We start from the raw sequence: 21,632 nt of genomic DNA, 5'->3' as shown, positions 1-21,632 counted from the left end.
CAATGTTACATTAGTTTCAGGTGTACAACACAGTGATTGGACAACTCTACAGTATGTTATGCTCACCACAAGCTTAGCTACCCCCTGTCACCATATGAACACTATTAAAATACCATTGACTATATTCCCAAAGCTGTACCTTTATCTCTGTATGTATCCTCAGAAATCTTGCCTATCCCAAGATCATGAAGGTTTTCTTGTATGCTTTTTTTTCTTTAACATTTTATAATTTTAGATACTACATTTAGGTCTCTGATCCATTTCAAGTTAATTTTTATATTTGACAAGGGTTATGAATTGAGGTACTTCCCCCCCCCCATACGGATATGTTCCAGAAAAATTCAGTGCAAAGACTGTCTCTATCTCCATTGAATTACTTGTGCACCTTTGTCAAAAATCAATTGACCATATATATGTGGATCTATTTCCGGACTTTCTTTTCTATTCCAGGGATCTATATGTCTATCCTTACACTATCCCGATTATTGTAGATTTAGAGTACCATATATCATACCATACTATCCCGATTATTGTAGATTTAGAGTAAGATTTCAAATCAGGTAGTATAAATTCCTAATTTTGTTTTTCTTTTTAAAATTTGTTTTGAACATTCTAGGATCTTTCCATTTCTATATAAATTTTACAACCTATTTGTCAATTTCTACTAAAAACTTGCTAGGATTCTAGTTAGGATAATTGACTACAAGTCAATTAAGGGAAAATTGATATTTTATCCATATCGATTATTCAGTTCATGAACAGGGTATATCTCTTGATTAATTTAGTACTCTCTCTTAGAAATGTTTTCTAGTTTTCTGAATACAAATATTGTACAATACAAATATTGTACTCACAATGTACTAGATTTATCCCTAAATATCTCACTTTTTCTTTATATTATTTTAGATAGTAACTTTAAACTTTTTCACTTCCTATTTTCAAAATAGACTTTATATTCTAGGGAAGTTTTAAGTTCACAGCAAAATTGAGGGGAAAGTATGGAGATTTCCCATACATCTCATACCCCTACATTTGCACAGCTTCCCTCACTATCAAAATCCAGTACCAGAGTGATAGTGTTGTTACAACAATAAACCTACACCATCATTACATCATTATCACCTCCCCCCCAGTCCATAGTTTACCTTATGGTTCACTCTTGGTGCTATACATTCTATAGGTTTTGACAAGTGTACAATGATATATATTCACCATTATTATATCATACAGAATAGCTAAAAATCCTTTGACCTTTGCTTATTTATTCCTACCTCGTTCCTTAACCCCTGGCAACCACGGATCTTTTTACTGTCTCCATAGTTTTACCTTTTCCAAAAGGTCGTATAGTTGGAATCATATCATCCATGTAGCCTTTTCTTTGCTTGGACTGATTTCCAAATGTCTTTTCTTTGCTTGGATATATGAAGTTAAGTTTCCTCCATATCTCTTCATGGCTTGATAGTTCATTTCTTTTTAGTGCTGGATAATATTCCATTGTTTGAATGTACCACAGTTTATCTACCTATTCATCTACTGAAGAACCTCTAAGTTGCTTCCATGTTTTCACAATTATCAATAAGGCTGCTATAAATATCCATGTGCAGGTTTTTGTGTAGAGGTAAGTTTTCAACTTATTTAGGTAATACCAAGGTGCATAATTGCTGGATCTTATGAGTATATTTAGTTCTGTAAGAAACAGCCCAGTTGTCTTCCGAAGTGGCTGTACCATTCCACATTCTACCAGCAGTGAATGAGAGATCCAGTTGCTCCTCATTCTCATGAGCATTTGGTATTATTGGTGTTTTGGATTTTGGCCATTTTAATAGGTATGTAGTGGTAACTCATTGTTGTTTTATTTTGCAATTCCCTAATGACATAGGATGTTGAATATCTTTTTATATGCTTATTTGTCATCTATAGATCTTCTTTGGTGAGGTGTCCAGGTTTTTGCCCATTTAAAAAATCTCACTGTTCATTTTCTTATTATTGAGTTTTAAGTATTCTTTACTCTTTTTGATAACAGTCTTTTATCATATATGTGCTCTGTAAATATTTTCTCCTAGTTTGTGGTTTGTTTTCTCATTCTCTTTAGAATGTTTTTTTCATAGCAAAAGTTTTAAATTTTGATTAAGTCCAGCTTATCAGTTTTTCCTCAATGGATCATGCAATTGTTATGTTTTTTTTTCTGCTAGTAAATAAAAATACAATTGATTTAATAATGACTTTGTATCTTGTTATACTCATTTTTTAGTTCTTTTAAAATTTATTTTATTAGTACTTTTTAAATAAACTCAGGGTTCTATACAAACACAATCATGTTATATAAAAATAAAGACAGTTTTAATTCTTCCTTTACAACTTGTATGCCTTTAATTTTTTTTTTCTTACCTTGTTGCACTGGCTAAAACCTATATTACAATATTGAAGTGGAAGTGGTGAAAGCAGCTATCTTTGCATTGTTCTGAATCTTAGAAGAAAGGCATTCAGTCTTTCACTATAAAATATGATATTAGCTCTAGATTTTTGGTAGCCACCTCTATCAGGCTAAGGAAGTTCCCTTCTCTTCTAGTTTTTTTTTGCGATTTTCTTTTTTATCATGAATGGGTATTGAATTTTTTCAAGTGATTATATTGTTTATCTCTCTTAGTTTGTTAATACAGTGGATCATACAGACTGATTTCCAAATGTCAAAATAGCCTGGAATTCATTAAAAAAAAAAAATCCCACTTGGTCATGATGTATTATCCTTTTTATATGTTGTTAGATTCAATTTGCTAATCTTTTGCTAAGGATTGTTTTGTCTATATTCATGAGAATATTGGTCTATAACTTTTTGTGTGTGATATTGGTCTAGTTTTGGTGTCAGGGTAATTGTAAACTCATAAAATGAGCTGTAAAATGTTGCTTTCTCTATTATTTTCTGAAAGAGTTTGTACACAATGGGTATTATTTCTTTCTTAGATGTTTGGTAGAATTCACTGGTGGAACCATCTGGACCTGGAGATTTATTTTTAAGGAAATTCTGAGATATTAATCTAATTTATTTAATAGATACAGAGCTTTCAGATTACCTATTTCTTCTTCAGGAAGCTGTGGTAGTTTTTGTGTCCTTCAAGGACTTTGTTTTCTTTTTTTTTTTTTTTTTAAGATTGTATTTATTTATTTGACAGAGAGAGACACAGCGAGAGAGGGAACACAAGCAGGGGGAGGGGGAGAAGGAGAAGCAGACTTCCCGTAGAGCAGGGAGCCTGATGCGGGGCTCGATTCCAGGACCCTGGGATCATGACCCGAGCGTAAGGCAGACGTTTAATGACTGAGCTACCCAGGTGCCCCAGAACTTTGTCTATTTCATCTAAGTTGTGAAATTTTTGGATATGACATTATTCATAATATTCTGATATTATTCTTTTAATGTCTACAGGATCTATTCACACTTCCATTCCTGACATTGGTAATTTGTGTTATCACCCTTCTTTCCTTGTTTTCAATTTTATTGGTCATTTCAAAGAATTTGCTTTTGATTTGATTGATTTTCTCTATTGCTTTTGTATTTTATATTTCATCAATTTCTGCTGTTACTTTACTATTTCCATCCCCTGCATGATTTGGATTTATTTGCTGTTTTTCAAATTTCTTATGGTGGAAATTCAATCATTTATTTGAAACTTTTGTCTTTTTCTAACGGAAGCATTTAATGCTATAAATTTTCTTCTTGGCACTGCTTTAGCTGCATTCTGCACTTTTGATATGTTGTATGGTCATTTTCATCCATTTACAAAATATTTTAAAATTTCGCTTATGATTTTTTTTTCCTTTGACCCAGGAGTTATCTTGAAGTATGCTGCTTAATTTCTAAATATTTGGTAGCTTTTATATAGCTTTTTATTACTGATTTCTAATTTAATTCCATTTTGGTTGGAAAAATATTTTTTAACTTATTTATCGCTGCTTTATTTCTCTTTTAAAATAATTTTGCTTGAGGGGCGCCTGGGTGGCTCAATTGGTTAAGTGTCTGACTCTTGATTTTGGCTCAGGTCATGATTTCAAGGTTGTGGGATTGATCCCAGCATGGGGCTCTGCCCTCAGTGGGGAATCTGCTTGAGATTCTCTGTCTCTCTCTCTCTCCCTCTCCCTCTGCCCTTCCCCCTGCTTGTGCTGTCTCTCTAAAATAAATAAATAAATCTTTTTTTTTTTTTAAGATTTTATTTATCTATGAGAGAGAGAGAGAGAATGAGAGAGAGAGAGCACATGAGAGGGGGAGGGTCAGAGGGAGAAGCAGACTCCCTGCCAAGCAGGGAGCCCAATGCGGGACTCGATCCAGGGACTCCAGGATCATGACCTGAGCTGAAGGCAGTCGCTTAACCAACTGAGCCACCCAGGCGCCCAATAAATAAATCTTTTAAAAAAAGATTTTGCTTAATTCTTTTCTTTTTCTCTCTTAACCAGCTTGCTCTACTTCAGAATGTTTATGGCATAAAAAGACTGCCCCAGTCCTGGCTCTATATGACCTCTCACTCCAGGACCTGCCACCGGGTAATTGCTGGGACCTGGTTCTAAATTCTTGGGAGAGCATCTGATTGGATCAGCCTGGGTCAGGTCCAGTTCACTGTGGCAGAGAAATTGCTGGCACATGGAATGAACACGGCAGACTAGTCTATCTCTTTAGCAGGACTATGGATAAAAACAGCATAGAAAAGATGGCCCACGGTCTGGATAGCACTCCAAAAGTTCTAGTATATATATTCAACAGAAACATTCCTCAGATTTGAGAGTTGATGGGGGGAAAAGGTTTAGAATAAAATTGGAAACCAAACCTTCAAAGAGCATAACTCTCTCAATGGTTCCCTTGATGGTTAAGTTTGATTTCTCTTATTGGAGTACGCAGTGGTGTTACAGGGGCTGTTAAGAACAAGAATCATAGAATAAACATGGTGCATCTTCTTCAAGTGTCAGTTTTCTTAGAAGTTGTAGGAGGATTTATATTTTTTTAAAAACATGAATGTATGATGGAGTAGACGGAAAACTGTCAAGATTTTTAAAGGCATGAAACAGAACTTGAATTTCGTGCTATTGGATGGATCCTTTGTGAAAACGATCCTGTAGGTTCTTTAATAAAAGCTGTGGAAAACTCCATGAATAATGTCAAGAATCCTATCTAGAATCATAATCCTCACCCTTGTTAGCATTTTTAAAAAGATTTATTTATTTATTTGAGAGAGAGAGACACCGTGTGCAAGTGGGGGGAAGGGCAGAGGGGGAGAGAGAGAATCACAGATAAACTCCCCACTGAGCACGGAACCTGATGAAGGGCTCTATCTCAGGACCCTGAGATCATGACCTGAGCTGAAATCAAGAGTTGGACACTTAACTGAGTCACCCTGGTGCCCCAACCTTGCTAGCATTTAAGTAGTATTTCCATCTTTATCATGCACGACCTACAGGAAAATCTGACATTTAACACCACGCCAGATTCTCCAGGGTTTCTTTTTTTTTTTCTTTAAAGATTTTACTTATTTATTTGATGGAGAGAGACACAGAGAGAGAAGGAACACAAGCAGGGGGAGTGGGAGAGGGAGAAACAGGCTTCCCGCGGAGCAGGGAGCCCGGCGCGGGACTCGATCCCAGGACCCTGGGATCATGACCTGAGCCGAAGGCAGACGCTTAACGACTGAGCCACCCAGGCGCCCCTCCAGGGTTTCTTGATTCATAGGCACAGAAGAAAGGATTAACCTCAGCATGCTTATTGCATACCTATGACATGGTGGGTTAAATATGTATTCTGAATATACTTTCTTTTTCTTTTACCTTGCTAAGATAAATGGGAAGGAAGTGAGGAAAACAGGGATAAATAGAGGTAAATAGAAATGGCAAAACTATTTCCAATTCTTAAAGAAGAAAGGATGGAGATGTGAGAAGAGAATGAGATTGTGTTCAAGAAACAGTGCTTACGGGCGCCTGGGTGGCTCAGTTGGTTAAGCGACTGCCTTCGGCTCAGGTCATGATCCTGGAGTCCCGGGATCGAGTCCCGCATCGGGCTCCCTGCTCGGCGGGGAGTCTGCTTCTCTCTCTGACCCTCTTCCCTCTCGTTCTCTCTGTCTCTCATTCTCTCTCCCTCAAATAAATAAATAAAATCTTAAAAAAAAAAAAGAAAAAAGAAACAGTGCTTACTACTAGGCAGGCTGGTTCTCTTGGAATCTAATTAGGCTGCCCATCGGAAATGGCTTGACAGTCACCAAGGTGAGTAAACACAGACGTCTCCTGGGTCCAAGCTCATGTCCATGAATGAACACATACTGTTAGTCCCTCCTCCTGCTCAAACGTGTAGCTGAGCAATCATTAAATTGGCAACAAAATATGAAGAGCAACTGGAAAATGAAATAAGATTTTCTTTTTTTTTCAAATAATGTAAATATTTATTGGCTGCCTACTACTTTGTCATAGTGGTTTTTTACTGCTTACTTTTGTGACACAACTGTGACCATAAAATGGTTGACCAGTATCACTCAGAACTTGTACAACATCATTAAATATTATTCTTTGTCACCATCCATCATATCATCCATGAATCCTCCGTATAGGGATCAAGCTGAAATAAGAATTTCTATTAGCCTCAATTTTCTTTGGGGGGAAATAATGTAGATTAGTGCACAGATAAGAAGAAGGCCCAGATTACATGATGAATTTCATTATGACATGTAGACTGCACAGTAGTATGGTGTAGTTGCTTTCGGTGTTTTCCTCCCCAGCTCTGAAGGCATCAATAGTTCCTGGAGTTTAAGAGACAATGAAGCTATGTATAAAGGTGAGACCTCTGTGATACTGAAAGAGATGCATTCTAGACTATGGACCCTCATGAATAGCTAGCCTGTAAACACATGCTCTGCTTTGTCATTGATTCCTGATACTCTACCCTTAGGGCTGGGTTAACTTGATTCCTTGAACCCTGTTGAAGGGTAACCATCTCTGGAAAGGGTATCAATTTTTCTTCATCATTGTGTGGTTGTGAAAGCAGGAAGGGATGTGAAGCACCCCAGATGATCTTGGTTCTAGTACAGCTCTGCCATTGGATTTCTGTGGCCAAGGGCACAGTACCTCTTTGTATTTCCATGACCTCATCTGTATATAAAGGGGCTGACCTACAAGATCCCCAATGTTCCTTTCAGGTTCCACTTTCTATGAGTCTATATGGAAAGACTATGTGGGCAAGAACATTTTTAGAGTAAGGATCTGAGTGAGCAGGTTTCTACCTTTAGGGTGAAGGGCCCAGAATGAAGAGGCAGGCAATCAGTGCCAAACTTCCCTTGTATCATGTTTTTGTCAAGGAAAACCCTTGGGGCCGTATGCCTAAATGACCATAACAGTAACAAAAACTATTGTTAGTCCCTGTTCTGTACTCCTGCTGTCTTGTTATTCTTTATCTCAAGTACGGTTGACCCTTGGGCAACACAGGGGTTAAGGATGCCAACCCCCTATGTAATTTGAAAATCTATGTGTAACTTTGACTCTCCCCAAACTTATCTGCCTACTATTGACCGGAAGCTTTACTGATAACATAAGCAGTCAGTTGACACATATTTTGTATGTTATATATATTATACAACTGTATTCTTACAATGAAGTAAGCTAGAAAGAAGACAGTTTTTGTTAAGAAAATCATAAGGAAGAGAAAATACATATACAGCACTGTACTATATTTATTGAAAAAAATCCACTTAATATAAGTGGACCTGTGCAGTTCAAACCTACGTTGTTCAAGGGTCAACTGTACTTCTGATTCAGGAGAGCTGTTGAAGTGGGACCATCGCATACACACCTCTGAGTAGGTCTGCACTGCTACCGGAGTTCTACGAGAATCAGCCAATTCCCATCTGGCTCCATAGTGTGGTGGGACAGATGTGTTTATGATTATCCAGCCTCCTGGTCTTACCTCATCTCAAGAACTTACCAGGAAGAAAAGGTGACAACAGAACTTCATTGGGAGGAAAGCAAATTCAAGTACAAAGAGTTGAGATATTATGGGATACCAAGGTGGAGATGTCCAGTAGGCAATTGGAAATATGGGGCCAGGGCTGAAGAGAGATCTGGATTTAGGAGCTATTTATGTATGGGGGTGGTTGATGGCCATGACCTCCCAGCTTGCTTTTGAAAAAACTTAATAATTATGTATTTGTATTTCCTATAATCTATAACATAAATCAGATAATGTGATACAGAACTAGAAAAAAAATTTTTTTAAGGACTTCTGTGTTTCAGAGACCTAACATGGCTACTTCTTGTCAAGTGGTTTAGGGTATGGTAAGCGCTGAAATTGGGGTTAGTGTTCTGGTGAGAGTAGGTTTGATTCTGTGTTCCTTGTACACTTCTCCACTTCTAAAATAGGGAAAGTTTGGTCTCAGTCTCCTTTCAATTGAGACAGTCAGTAGGAGGTTTGGGGGGGCAGTTTTCAGGGTCTATGGCACACAGGTGCAGGGGTGGGAGGCAAGCAGGATGCGGGGTGCAGGGACCTGATGCCAATTTCTCTCCTCTCCCCAGGAATGTTCGTGCTGGGAATCCTCCATATTCCTGGCCTTTCCCAGCCGGCACCAGTGAGCTCCAGGGTCTCCTTGCAAAAAGGCTGGAGCTCTCTGACTAGAGGCATCCTGCTGACTTAGAGACACGCGGAGATAATTAACTGGTAGTTTCTGCCATGACCTGCTGAGCCCTTATAGGAACCACTCACTGTAAAGATAAAATGACCTACTGGCTTTTTTTCCTTAGTGTCTCTGGTGCCTGTAACTTTTATAGTAACCATGACATTGTGTGTTTATCATTCATATTCTAGCTGAAAGCATCCTCTTTTCTCCCCTCTTGTCCCTGCCATGACCCATCTGCAGTTCAGTTATCACCTTTCTCAGAAAATGCTCTGTCAAGCCCGAACGTTGGCAAGTTCGACTGGGCCCTTTTCAGCACCCAGAGCATGTGCGCGGTGGCCTACTTCCGATTCCAGCTGTGCACTGAAGGCTCGGGGAGGATGGTTTTATGCCACAAATACCTCATTTGTCAGCACTGTCTTCTGATTCTCCCCCCTCACGTCCATTATCACAGACCTTGAATAATTGTTTTCATTCAGCCATTAACTATATGACTTTTTTGACCAGCAGGCTAAACCTCAGTTATCTTCCCGACTCCTGTGCCGTCTTTAGCCTGCTTCTTGTTTAACTCGAAACAGCTGTTCCTCCTACCCCCTCCGTCCCTAATTGTTCCTCCTTAGGCAAACCTTGCTTATCCAGAAATTTGGGGAAAGAAGTTATTTTTGAATAAGTGAAAGGATAAGGTTTTCCCACTTTCAGTATAGAAACTTCTTTCATTTTAACCATTTTCATGGAAATCTTTCCAAAATACATTGTTTAGTACTTTCTTAAACAGAGAAAATAGAACATAATTTAATTTTTTCTTGAGGTGTTGGGATCATTGCAGTGAACAAAGGTTTTGTACTCTGCTGCAACACACTGGAGCTTGGGGAGGGGGATTTGTGTGGGGGGGGGCAAGGTATAAAGGGTCCTCGGTTTCTGTGATTCTGAAGTTATTTTGTAAACTTTTTTTTTTTTAAAGATTTTATTTATTTATTTTGACAGAGAGAGACAGCGAGAGAGGGAACACAAGCAGGGGGGAATGGAAGAGGGTGAAGCAGGCTTCCCGTCGAGCAGAGAGCCCGATGCGGGGCTCCATCCCAGGACTCTGGGATCATGACCTGAGCCGAAGGCAGACGCTTAACAACTGAGCCACCCAGGCGCCCCTATTTTGTAAACTTTTAAATAGAGAGTCTTTCTGCTTTTTATCAAGCTATTACCTACCACTTCTGGTTATCAATGGACCTATCTTCGAAAATTCTTCTACCCTAATTTTCTAATTCTCAGTGTTGACAGTGGGCGTAGAAAACCAATATGCACACACACACACACATATATGTGCTCCTGTGTATGTAAAGACCAAGTCGGACCTGAGTGTTTGCCTATGAGTAGACCGAATAGATTGTGAGGTTTTTGTGGGTTGTTTTTCGTTTTTTTTTTTTTTTTTTTTTTTGCTGATTTTAGAAATGGAAAGTTGCAAGACAAATGAGTTTAATATTGGTGAAGAGTTACTCTCAGAGGGGCAGCTGGGTGACTCAGTTGATTAAGCATCTGGCTCTTTATTTCGGCTCAGGTCGTGATCTCGGGGTCCTGGGATAGATCCCCACCGCTGGGTCCGCGCTCAGCGGGGAGTCTGCTTCTGCTTCTCTCTCCCTCTGCCCCTTCCCCCACTCTCAAATAAATAAATGATCTTAAAAAAAAAAAAAGAGATACTCTTAGATTTCTAGGAGCCTCCTCTAGAAACTTCTTCCTCAGTTTCATTCTTTGTTTTTACTTAATTCTAGAGTAGGCACTGGTTCCTGAAAAGGGATTCTTTTTAGGAGAGATCCTTCATTATCCCAACTTCACACGTGAGCTATGTCACTGATGATCTTTAGAAATATTATGATGATGTTCTCAAACTATTGTCATTAAAAAAAAAAACACAAAAAACCACAGGTGCAAAAACAAACTGCAAGCACAAGAGCTAAATGTCTCTCTCTCTCATTGTCCTCTTTTGTCACAGTTCTGTGGAAAGCTGAGTACATGAACAGGCCATTTGACAGAGTGTAACCCATACCAGCCCCATTGTGCAATGCCTTGAATGTAAGTCCTTTTCAACTAAACGGAGGTATATTTTCTTTTATATTGTTGACTTTGACCCTGCAGCTTAGCAAAGAACACTTGTGCAACATTTTCTGGATCAATTTATCATCTGCTCGGAGCAGACATGCATTTTTCTCATCATTAAAGGGAAACCAAACCCACCTACATAATCCTCCATTCTGCTTTGTTTTCTTCCAGTCCTTCATGTCGTAGATTCTGAAATATTAATGAAGGGAAGTGAAAGTAACATGCTCTCTTCTCACACCCAAGCCCAGTGGGAGCATGGGCCTGGTCAGAGACTGGGAGAATGAGAAATATCCCCATTTTGCAAAATGAAGTGCTTCTCAAAGTCGGGCTGCTGATCTGCCTTCCACTCTCCCAGGGGCTTATGTAGAATGTAGATTCCTGGGCGACTCTACACCTCCTGAATCAAAGTTTCTGGAGGATGGGGCTTTGTAATTTGCATTTTAAATCAACTAGATTTAAGGGTTTGTTTGCTTACTTACCAAATTCTACGTATCTGACTCTTATGTGAATACTAGTAATAGTTAAACTTAGTGAGATAACTTATAGAGTACTGGTCATAGTTAAACCTTATTGTAAGAATAATACCTTTCATTTGTATAGCAGCATTTTTGCCCTTTCAGAGTGTTCTCCTAAATGTAACCCTCTGAGTTGGGCAGGGGAGGGACTGGCATACCTCACTGTATTGTGCTTTGCTTTATTACATTTCACAGATACTGTTTTTGTTTTTTACAAACGGAAGGTTTGAGGCAATCCTACATCAAACCAGTCTATTGATGACATTTTCCCAACAGCACTTCTTCACTTCATGTCTCTGTGTCACATTTTGGTAATTCTTGCAATATTTCAAGCTCTTTCATCATTATATTTGTTTTGGAGCTCTGTGATCAGTGATTATGACTCACTGAAAGCTCAAGTGATGGTTAGCATTTTTTTTTTTAGCAATGAAGTATTTTTAAATTAAGATATATATATATATATATTATTGTTTTGGACATAATGCTCTCGCACACTTAATAGATTTTGGTATAGGGCGCCTGGGTGGCTCAGTTGGTTAAGCGACTGCCTTCGGCTCAGGTCATGATCCTGGAGTCCCAGGATCGAGTCCCGCATCAGGCTCCCCGCTCAGCAGAGAGTCTGCTTCTCCCTCTGACCCTCCTCCCTCTCGTGCTCTCTCTCATTCTCTCTCTCGCAAATAAAAAAAAAAAATTTATAAAAAAAAATAGATTTTGGTATAGTGTAAACATAACTTTTCCAGGCGCTGGGAAACCAAAAAATTCATTTGACGCACTTCATTATGATATTCGCTTTATAGAGGTGGTTTGGAACCGAACCCGCAATAGCTCAGAGGTGTGCCTGCGTTATTACCTCCATTCTGGAGGTGTAACTGGGACCCTGCAGCTGACTGACTTGGCCAAACTACACTGTAACTTAGTAGCCAGAGTCAGGAGTGGCAGGCAGGTCTTCTAGCCTCATTGGACGGCACGCTGGTTTCTAGGACCTGAGACACAAGGGCAAGCTTTATCAAAGTGGCCCTTAAAAATAGACCTGAGCTGAAATCGGTACCTTCCAAGCTACTCCACATGCTGTTGAGTGTGCTATGCATTTGCTCCCAAAAGATGAAAGCATAGACGGAGTCCTGGGCGCGGGGTGGGGGGTAGGGGGGGTGGAAAGGGGAATCTTCAAAACAAAGGAAATCTCATTCCTCTTCTGCTCATCCCCTTCAATTTTCTGATCTTTTTCCTCCACTCCTTCTTTCTTGTAAAGACTCAAACTCTGAAATAATTATATGAAATTAAGCTGGTAAAAGCCAGGCTTGTTTCCTTAAGATTGATGTGTTAACATTTTGGGCAGTTTTCTCAGGACTCAAGGAGACTATTATTTCTGAGCTCGGCTGTAGGAATCTTCCTCTTCCCCAGGCAGGGGAGAATCTCCTCCCCCAATAGCACGTTTCATGATTTCATGACACCTCCCTTCATGATACAGCCTGTGAGCAGAATAAGTTTTAAAAAAAAAATTGTTAATGCTCAAGATTTCTCTTACTCTGGTCATCTCTACCTACTTTCCCCAAAAAAAAGGATCAGGGAGAAATAGAGCCCCTGGAGCCTCTAACATCGCTCTGAAAGACTGAATTCAAATAGAGCATTTCTCTTCCTAAGTTGGACATTCAGTTTTGATGTTCCAGCATAGCATGACCCCGACTCCAGGAGTCTGGAGGAGGTGAGGGAAACACTTTCCAGCTCCACCTGCCTGTTCTTAACGATATATCAAGATAAGCAAGCCGGTATGTGAATACCCAAAAGAAATCTTTTCGTGTAAATTGTATTGCTCTTTAAAAAATAGTACTAGTAAAATAAAGGTGTGACTTTGCCCATCACTTTCCCTCCGTGTGCAGTAAGATGAATGAAAGATTGAAAAGTCACTGGGCTTCTCTGTGTTGGAAAATGGCTTGGATGCCCGGTGCTGAAGCCACGCTGAGTTTCCACTGTTCCCGAGGCAGCCCGTGAAGAGACGAGCAGGGTCAGGTTCAGGAGGTGCTTGCTTGCCTTGACACATCATTCCTAATTACAACGCCTTTATAAACCCCTTCTCTTTAGCTTCATAAGGCTTGTAAAAGGCGCCCACAAACTTCTGCCTTCCTGTGCCTCCCTGCCCTGCGGTAGAAATCCTCTTCTTGCAGGAAGTGCAGAGCAAAGTTCAAAGCCTTCTCCATCAAAAGAAAGTGCGCCTGATCCAGTATAATGTGATTATGTGACAGCTAAGGGGGGGAAAAAATGCCAGGGCCACTGTATCACTGGCCAGTGCTGGTCCCTTGCAATCTCCACCTTTCTAAAAGATATTTATAATTTCCTAGCTCAGTATAAAGACCCACACGGAAACTGAACACCGTTTAGGATCCGAGCCACTGGCAGCTTTGGGCTACCTGGGGATGGCACGTTATAAAGAAGTTGTGATGGAATGTCCCCACGAAATGCAGAGGCTAAGGGATCAGGCTTCAGGGAGAGAGGATAAAGAAAGGAAGCTACGGGTCCACAGACCCCAGGGCAGGCCCTGTCGCCCTGGCGATTTTCTGTATGACTGCCAGGCTTGTTTCCTTGCTATAAAACAAGCCCACTTCAACCTATGTTTTGTAAAAGAGGGTTAAAAGGGCTCATAAATCTTTCTGGGCATTGAAGATCCACGGAAAACTCAGCCTGATGTCTTTCACATCTGTTTCGGGTTCTCAGCCTCATCTGGCTCAGCTGCCTTCTCTCCAGCGATAACTCACAAGTCCCATTCAGGCCGCTGAGTGGCAGGTATAGGGTGTCTCCCCCGGAGCACAGGGGATGAGGGGTGAGCGGCCGGGCAGCAGGCAAGTCCCCAAGGCTGGCCCACTGACACCGCGAGTGTAGACGCAGGGGCTGGCGGAGGGGAGGTGGTGGGCCGGGCGGGGTCACCAGGCAGCACACCCCGCCTGCAGAGGGGAGCCCAGCGGCGGGTGGGAGAGCGCTGGCTGAGGTTGGTCACACGGAGATTGAATTTCAGCTGAATTAGATCAGAGCTGTGGGAAACAGCACCTCCTTCACACACACGCAGCCGGTCTCCTAGGAAGATGTGGGAGGGCGGCCGGGGGACGGAGGCAGGCAGCTGCCACGAAATACCCAAGTCAGCTCCCAGCGGCCAAGGGCCAACTGAATGACTGTCTACGCAGCGCGCCCCGGGGCTCGGCCGACTCCGGGCGCGGAGGGGTGGGGGGCGGGGGTGGGCTAGCACCCCGGGGGGTCAGGGCGAGATGGGGGCGGTCAGCATTTAAAACACACCCTGGCTGGCGAGTGAGTCTGCGCGTGTCCTTCAAGCAGGACAAGCATTCTTGTGAATAAAAGTATGGGAAAGGCACGGAACTTTCAGGTCCACAGCTGCAGAGGCATTTTGGTGGCTTTCGCGGCTACCTTTAGGGTTTGATGTTTTACAGCATGTCATTAACATGCGACCTGAGCTCTCAGGGCGCGGGGTCTGTCGTTAGGAACTGTTCCTCTCCTCTCCTTCCTGCCGCCATGGCAGTGACCCAGGATACCCGCTTTTCTTGGGCAGGTCCCGGAGGACTGGAGAACTGGGGAAGAGTTTTAGAAGCGAAACGGGAACACTTGCAGCCTATTAAAAAGGGCAAGAAGTCAGCTGCTTTGAAATCCAGCCCCTCAGCAGGGGTGGGGGAAGCCTTTCCAGGAGACAGTGGGAACACATTTGTTAGTAAGCTGGCACCAGAGGGGCTCTTCTCCCCGGCGGCAAGGGCCTGGCATTCTGTGCACTCCGTTTGAATCGGGGAGCCTTCAAATGATCCTTTTTTCTCTTCCTGTCACTCAGCAAGAGGCTGGAGGCAAAAATTCCTCCAGCCGCTTTCCTTGAACCAGACAGAAAACAACCCCGAGGCTGCCCAAGGGCGCCCTGATCTTTGGGTTTGCACATCCATTTCCAGCTGGGACTGCTGTGACCAGAAAATGGCCTCAGGCAACTGCTCACTAAAGGTCCTCCTTGACCTCGAGGCAGTGTGCTTTCTGCACAAGGCGCCTTTTCTTGGACCCAGAAGCTTCTGGAGTTGGTGCAATGGCTCTGGGCCTGAGGAAACCAGCCAGGATGTCCCCAGTAGGATGAATTATCACCCCTCTGTAAAAGAGAGAGAGAGACACCCAGAACAGAGACAGTCTAGCCTGCAGGAGCCCACTCCCTGTTTGAATTCTTAGAGGCTCGCCACTTTGGTGGATCTCTTGGAATTCACAAAAAAGAGACAGTTGGAACCCTGAGACCTCAGTTGCCATTTGGGATTCTCCTAGGTGAGGCGGATACCCAAAAAGGGACATGGAAGGACTGCAGGGAGTCTGTGAAGCATCTCAAATGGTATTAAAAATTTCTATGTAAAAACGTTACGTATTTTCCACAGCCCCAGGAAGAGAGCTCTAGGTATTCCACAGATTTTCGAGGGTCCAAGACTCCCCAAGAGTTAAGAACTACTGTTTTAAAGATTTCCCAAAGGTGCTTTTATTGGGGGTGAGGTGGGGAGGGCCTTGGCTTCCCTCAACCACAGGCCCTGTGAAGTCAAATGCCTTGTATTCTGTCTACTGTGATGATAATGCACCCTGGGTGTTTGTTTCGTGCAGCTGAGCGCAAACAGGAACACAGAGAGGACACACGGAAGTGGGGCGGGGGGCGCCCACACAGAGGTGCTTGCCCCGAGTACCCGCAGTGCAGTAGGGATCTCCCTGGGGCGGGTCTAGCCAGTCCATACCCCGGTCCCAGAAGATATACTCCCAAGGTCCTGTTCTAGGAGAACATATTAACACAGAGAGAACGCATAAATGAGAACCTGAAGGATCGGACAACCTAGTGCAGACTTGACAAACCACTTGGATAAGGAAGTTAGAAAAAGCAGGATTTGGATCCGTCACTTGGGAAGAGGGTGCACTGGCCTGCCACACTCCTTTCCTGTCACTCAGCAAGAGGCTGGAGGCAGGGAAGGGCAGGGAAGGACTCTTGGCGGAGAGGGGGTTGTCTTAATACATCTTGAAAAATGACCAGGTTGCCAGAATTTCACAGTCCTCCACTCTGGATCTGATGTTTCTTGCAAATTATAGGCATGTTTTGCCTTAAGAAAATTCCATTTTTTTATAAATAAGCTGATTCCTCCAAAGCAGATAAATTGGGGCTGGTGATTATTGACATTCAATAAAAGATACTGTTGATGCCAGGCTCTTGTGCAAAAGCCTTTACATACATCATCTCAAGTAATCTTACATCTCAATGGGAGATGTACCATTTCTCCCATTTTCCGGATGAGGAACTGAAGGCTGAGAAAGCTTGAGCAGCTTTCTTGCCATTACTGCTTTACTGAGTGGCAGAGAGAACTGGTGAGGAAAGCCAGATGAGGCTTTCGCCGAAGAGCGTGGTTTTATATTTTCCGCTAGACAGCTTCTCAGTGCAGTAAGATTCGATGGTTGGCCAGAAATGTCAACACCCCAAATTCATCTTAACCATGACTTGAATTTCGGGCGCCTGGGTGGCTCAGTTGGTTAAGCGACTGCCTTCGGCTCAGGTCATGATCCTGGCGTCCCGGGGTCAAGTCCCGCATCGGGCTCCCTGCTCAGCAGGGAGTCTGCTTCTCCCTCTGACCTTCCTCCTTCTCATGCTCTCTGTCTCTCATTCTCTCTCTCTCAAATAAATAAATAAAATCTTTAAAAAAAAAAACAAAAAAACATGACTTGAATTTCAAAGGTAGGGGAAAAAAAAAAGGATGTTTACAGAGTACCTACTGTATTCTAGATACAATGCCACTGGATGCAAGTTTCTCATTTTGTCAAAAATTTAATTTTATAAAAAAAAATTCAATTCTTGTGAAATATTTTCAACAGTACATTTTTCATTTAAAGTTAGGTACATACATGCAGATCGTCTCCCACCAGGAAATCATCAATTAGTCAAAACGTTCCCAGGGCACAGGGCAGATTGTGCTTAGTGTTTTATCCCCTTTGCCTAGTTGAATGTCTGCCCTAGGCCAATAAATAATTGCTGAATGAATAAGTGAGTATGAGAATGAATCTATTTTAAGGAAAGTGATCAGAAAGTCTTATTCCTGAAAATGGAAACAGATCGCCTTGGGCAGCAGACATCAAGATATGGGTATAGCTCATTATACGCCCCAAGCGAGTTCACATGAGGGAGGTGAAGAAAGGTGAGAGAGGAAAATGAGAGGATATGGAGAGCTCCGTTTTGAAACTTGAAAAACTATACTTTGTTTTTCTAACATCTAATTGTTTCTATTCAGATTGGGGAAATTAAGAGCTCTTGCTAGTTGAAATTTCTACACCAATGAACACAATGCCTGCCCTTTTCAGAGATCTCAATGAGCGAGTCCTCAGTGATTTTTGTTTTATTATAGATCTCCAGTCTATAGGATATTCAAACATAATTATTTTCCCTCTCCCCTCTTGGCGTGTGAGTGTTTGGAAAATGTTGATGTGCCTGGGGTCTTTGGCATTGGAAAGTTATTTCATTTTTTGATTGGGAGTGCGAATAGTTAATCAAAATGTTGTGCTGTTGGTGAACCAGAGATTGAAAAGTGAACTAATTTTGAGGACAGCAATCATGGGCTTAAATTGCAGCTTAAGAAAGGTCATTTCTGTTGAGAAGTATCCTGAAGCAAGTGCTACCAAGGGGAACTGTGCACTTTCCAGACCTGAAAAAAGCTATGGGTAACCATCCCTCTTGAGAAATGCAGGGATTCTTTGCTTAAAGACAGAGGCTTGGTGCAGATGCTATCCTAAGACTGCTTATAGGTCTCTGGTGTGGTCAGAGTTCGTGGAGGGTAAAGTCATATAAAAAGTTAGCTGCTCCCTATGTTTTTAGCTCTATCTCTGGTTGCCCTTGTATCTTCACTCCAATGGCTGACCCCTGTAGAGTCTGGAGGAGGCAATAATCATCAGGCTCGGGCCTTTTCAGTTTGCTTATCTCACTGCCTGCTCCACATGTTACAATTAAGTGTCCCAATTAGGTTGTTCCAGGCGTCCTGCCTCCCTCCCTCCCTCCCTCCCTTCCTTCCTTCCTTGCTTGCTTCTTTTTCTCCATCAACTTACTCACTAATTCATGTGTTCATTTAACAAACATTGATCGAGTCTCTCCTATGGCTTCATAGCAGCCTCCATCTGGCGGGATGGAACACACAAGCACTTCGAGTCCGGTGTGCTTTGGAGAAGTAGAATTATGCACAGCTGTTCGTCTAGCAGAGCTGACGGAGGGGCACCCAACTGCTGGTGTTCAGGGGTAAGGAGATTTTTCCCAGAGGAAGTGAGCTTGAGCTGAACCTTGAAGGATACAGGAAAATTTGCTGGGAACAAAAGACACACTAAGGTTACCAAGGCTGGTGGAATACCACATGTGCAAGCATGGAGGGGTTGTAGGGAGAGGGCAGGCAAGGGACATTGTGGCAGATGTCAAGAACGGAAGTCATCCTGCCTGGAGCCCAGGCTGCGTGTGGAGCCCTGATGGGGGATGAGGTCAGATAGGAATAACAATTGCCAGCATTTATTGAGCACCTGCTCTTTTCCAGGCACTGTTCTAACCGCTTTATATGTTTTGACTTGATCATTACAGTTGCCCTATGAGGTGAGTATTGATACGGCTCTTATTTAACAGATTTACAGGGAGATCAAGTATCTTGCCAAAGAGCATACAACTAGACAGTGGAGGCCAATATTCAACCCAGACAGTTTGACTCCAGAGCTGGTGCTCTTAATGGTTACGGCAGGCTGCTTTGACAGCCTTCGATTGGCTTTGACAAGCGACAGCATAGAGTCTTTCCTACCTATGGGTCCAGTGGAAGGTGGAAGGTACCATGAGTGTGAAGATAGTTTTCTCATACCAGTGTCTCCTTCCTTAGACCAAAGGGAGTGAAGCTGCACACGCTGTTCTCATATCAGAACGCCAATGCTGAGGGTAGGGACCAAGTCTGTTTGACGCATCAACGTGTGTTCGGTTACAAGCACTGCGCGTGGCGTACTGTAAGTGCTCACCAGATACTTACGGAATGAAGGAAAAATGAATTGATTGATTTTTACTTATTAATCTTATGAGAAAGTATACTCAGGCTTCTTCAGGGTTATGCATATTTTCTCGTTTGAGATATAAATGAACTTAACACAAGCAGTACATTCCACTAAAACCTTGTCACATATCTTATATATGTATTTGGAAATCTGAACTCTTCAACCCCAAGTCAAAATTTACAGAGATTAACTTCTTTTAAAATGATTAATCTTGGGTTGTGGGGTGTGAGTGGAAATTCATTTATATCATATGTATTTGTTTTATCGACTATGGATATTCTTCAATTCACAGTTTGTTCAGACTTCTCTTCATTAAATCGAAAAGAGGGCCCTGTGTGCCTATGATTTTCATAAAAATCTATGCTATTTCCTTTGAAGGTGATGAAAAGTTGACTGTGTTAGACTATGCAGCTCCTGAGAATTGGGTAAGCAATAGAATTAGGGTAGTGAGGTCCAGGGATGGAATTTGCCCCTTGACATTAATGCATTGATTGCTTCCTACTTCAGTGTCATAAATGAAATTTCTCTCTCCTTGGCAAGAAGAGTAGAGCCCGGTAGAAATCCCAAGAAGTGTGTTTTCTGTTTGGTCAGCAAGGCAGGCAGGGCCTTATGTATTCTGTCCGTCAACACTGATAAGCTGTGGCACCAGGGGGCTGGGAGGGTCTCCAGCTGTTCCACCTACGCTGGGCCCTGGAGTACCATGGTCTCTTTCCTGAAGCCAAGGGAGCCCAAACAGAGAGAGATGAGTGCCATGAACACAAATAATCTTCCACTCAAAGGGAGTTTCATGAATTATTTGGGTATCCGTGTATTTTGAACTGCGGGAGACCTTCATGTTCTGGATTTCCTCCTTGTAGCTCAAGAGCGCATGTGCTTGTGATCTCAGTTGGCGCAACTTCTCTAGAAAAGCCTTCCTCAAGGGGCACCTGGGTGGCTCAGTCGTTAAGCGTCTGCCTTTGGCTCAGGTCATGATCCCAGAGTCCTGGGATGGAGCCCTGCATCAGGCTCCCTGCTTGGCGGGAAGCCTGCTTCTCCCTCTCCCACTCCCCCTGCTTGTGTTCTCTCTCTCGCTGTGTCTCTCTCTGTCAAATAAATAAATAAAATCTTTAAAAAAAAAAAAAAGAAAAGCCTTCCTCAAAAGGAGTAAGCCTTCTAACAAAACCAGTCAAAACTAGAACAAGATAACCATACTTGCTTTCTAAGAAATATTTTTCTTTGTTCTCTTCAGGGTATTTGTGGTTTCAGTAGTATTCAATGTATTGTATTCAATTGTGAAGAAATTAATTATTATAATTAACAAGATTTATGTGCTTTACAGTTTATAAATATACAAATGTCTATTACAAGATTTATATTGTTCCTTAGGCTCTCATCAACCCTCTCTGAAATGAGGAGAGATGTCATTATCCTCTTTTTATAGATGAGGAGACTGAAATTCAGGGAAGATGCCAGGCTAAGGGCATTGAAAAGTAAAGCAGCCAGAACTTGAACCCAGTTCAGATTCTCTAGCCTGTCCGCCTCCTCTCCGTTCTGTGGCTAAATCAGGTAGAGCAGGGAACTTGTTGCGACGTGTCCAGCATGGGCTAGGTCATTTCGCACATACTATTTTTCGTTTACAAACTGCAGGGTAGGGAACTAGTATTAAAGATAAATTAAGGTTTGAAGAGGACCACTAACTTATTAGATGCCTAGTAAAGGGCTGAGCCCTGTCAGTGAGAAAGAATTAGATCACTCTGGGAAGAGACGCGTTGTCAGGTTACTGAGATTTCTTGAGGGTGCAAAACCAGGCAGAGTATCTCACAAAAGGAAGCTCATTTGTAAAAGGAGAGTTTGGGAGGCTTGTTTGCTATTCTGAGGAATATTTTCTTTTCCTTTTCAGCAAATCTTTATCACGAACCGAATCTTTGCCCTGCCACCTGCAAACAGACTTTAGAACAATGAAAACCACCCTCTGCAGGATATTGATTCTGATGGAGCAAATGTTGATTAAGCAGAATGGTGGCTTTTTTTAACTGGAGGAATTCCAGATCTTTCCTTAGGCCTGTCTCTCCAGGGAAATGAGCTCTATCCTCAAAAATCTACAAAAAACCTGAGTAAGAATGCAGATTTACGATGGGAGACGCTGGGCGGAAGGCGGCTATCTGGTAAGCTATCTAGAAGCTCATCTTTGTGTTATTGGAGAAACACTCTCTCTCTTGACAGGATATAGTCTGGTTATCACATAATCTTCTCGGGTTTCATTCCCATTCTGCTTACAAATGCCCCAAATATAAAGAGATGCATTTCATTAAGACAGCCTTTTAAGAGGCAGTTTATCCCAGCTGTTGCAGTCTGTCTTAAACAC

General features: G+C 42.1%; 1 long non-coding RNA gene across 1 annotated transcript; it reads left to right on the top strand.

The window, feature by feature from the left end:
* Nucleotides 1-19,180: 19,180 nt before the first annotated feature.
* LOC145721137 (uncharacterized) lies at nt 19,181-21,183 on the top strand. Its single transcript, XR_014144599.1, has 3 exons — nt 19,181-19,243; nt 19,667-19,713; nt 21,168-21,183. It is a non-coding gene; the product is annotated as an uncharacterized LOC145721137 (long non-coding RNA).
* The last annotated feature ends 449 nt before the right edge of the window (nt 21,184-21,632 follow it).

The sequence above is a fragment of the Leptonychotes weddellii genome, chromosome 4 (assembly GCF_054177405.1).
Source record: "Leptonychotes weddellii isolate Sample4059 chromosome 4, ASM5417740v2, whole genome shotgun sequence".
NCBI classification, from domain to species: domain Eukaryota; kingdom Metazoa; phylum Chordata; class Mammalia; order Carnivora; family Phocidae; genus Leptonychotes; species Leptonychotes weddellii.
This window is presented reverse-complemented; position numbering and strand designations above follow the sequence as displayed.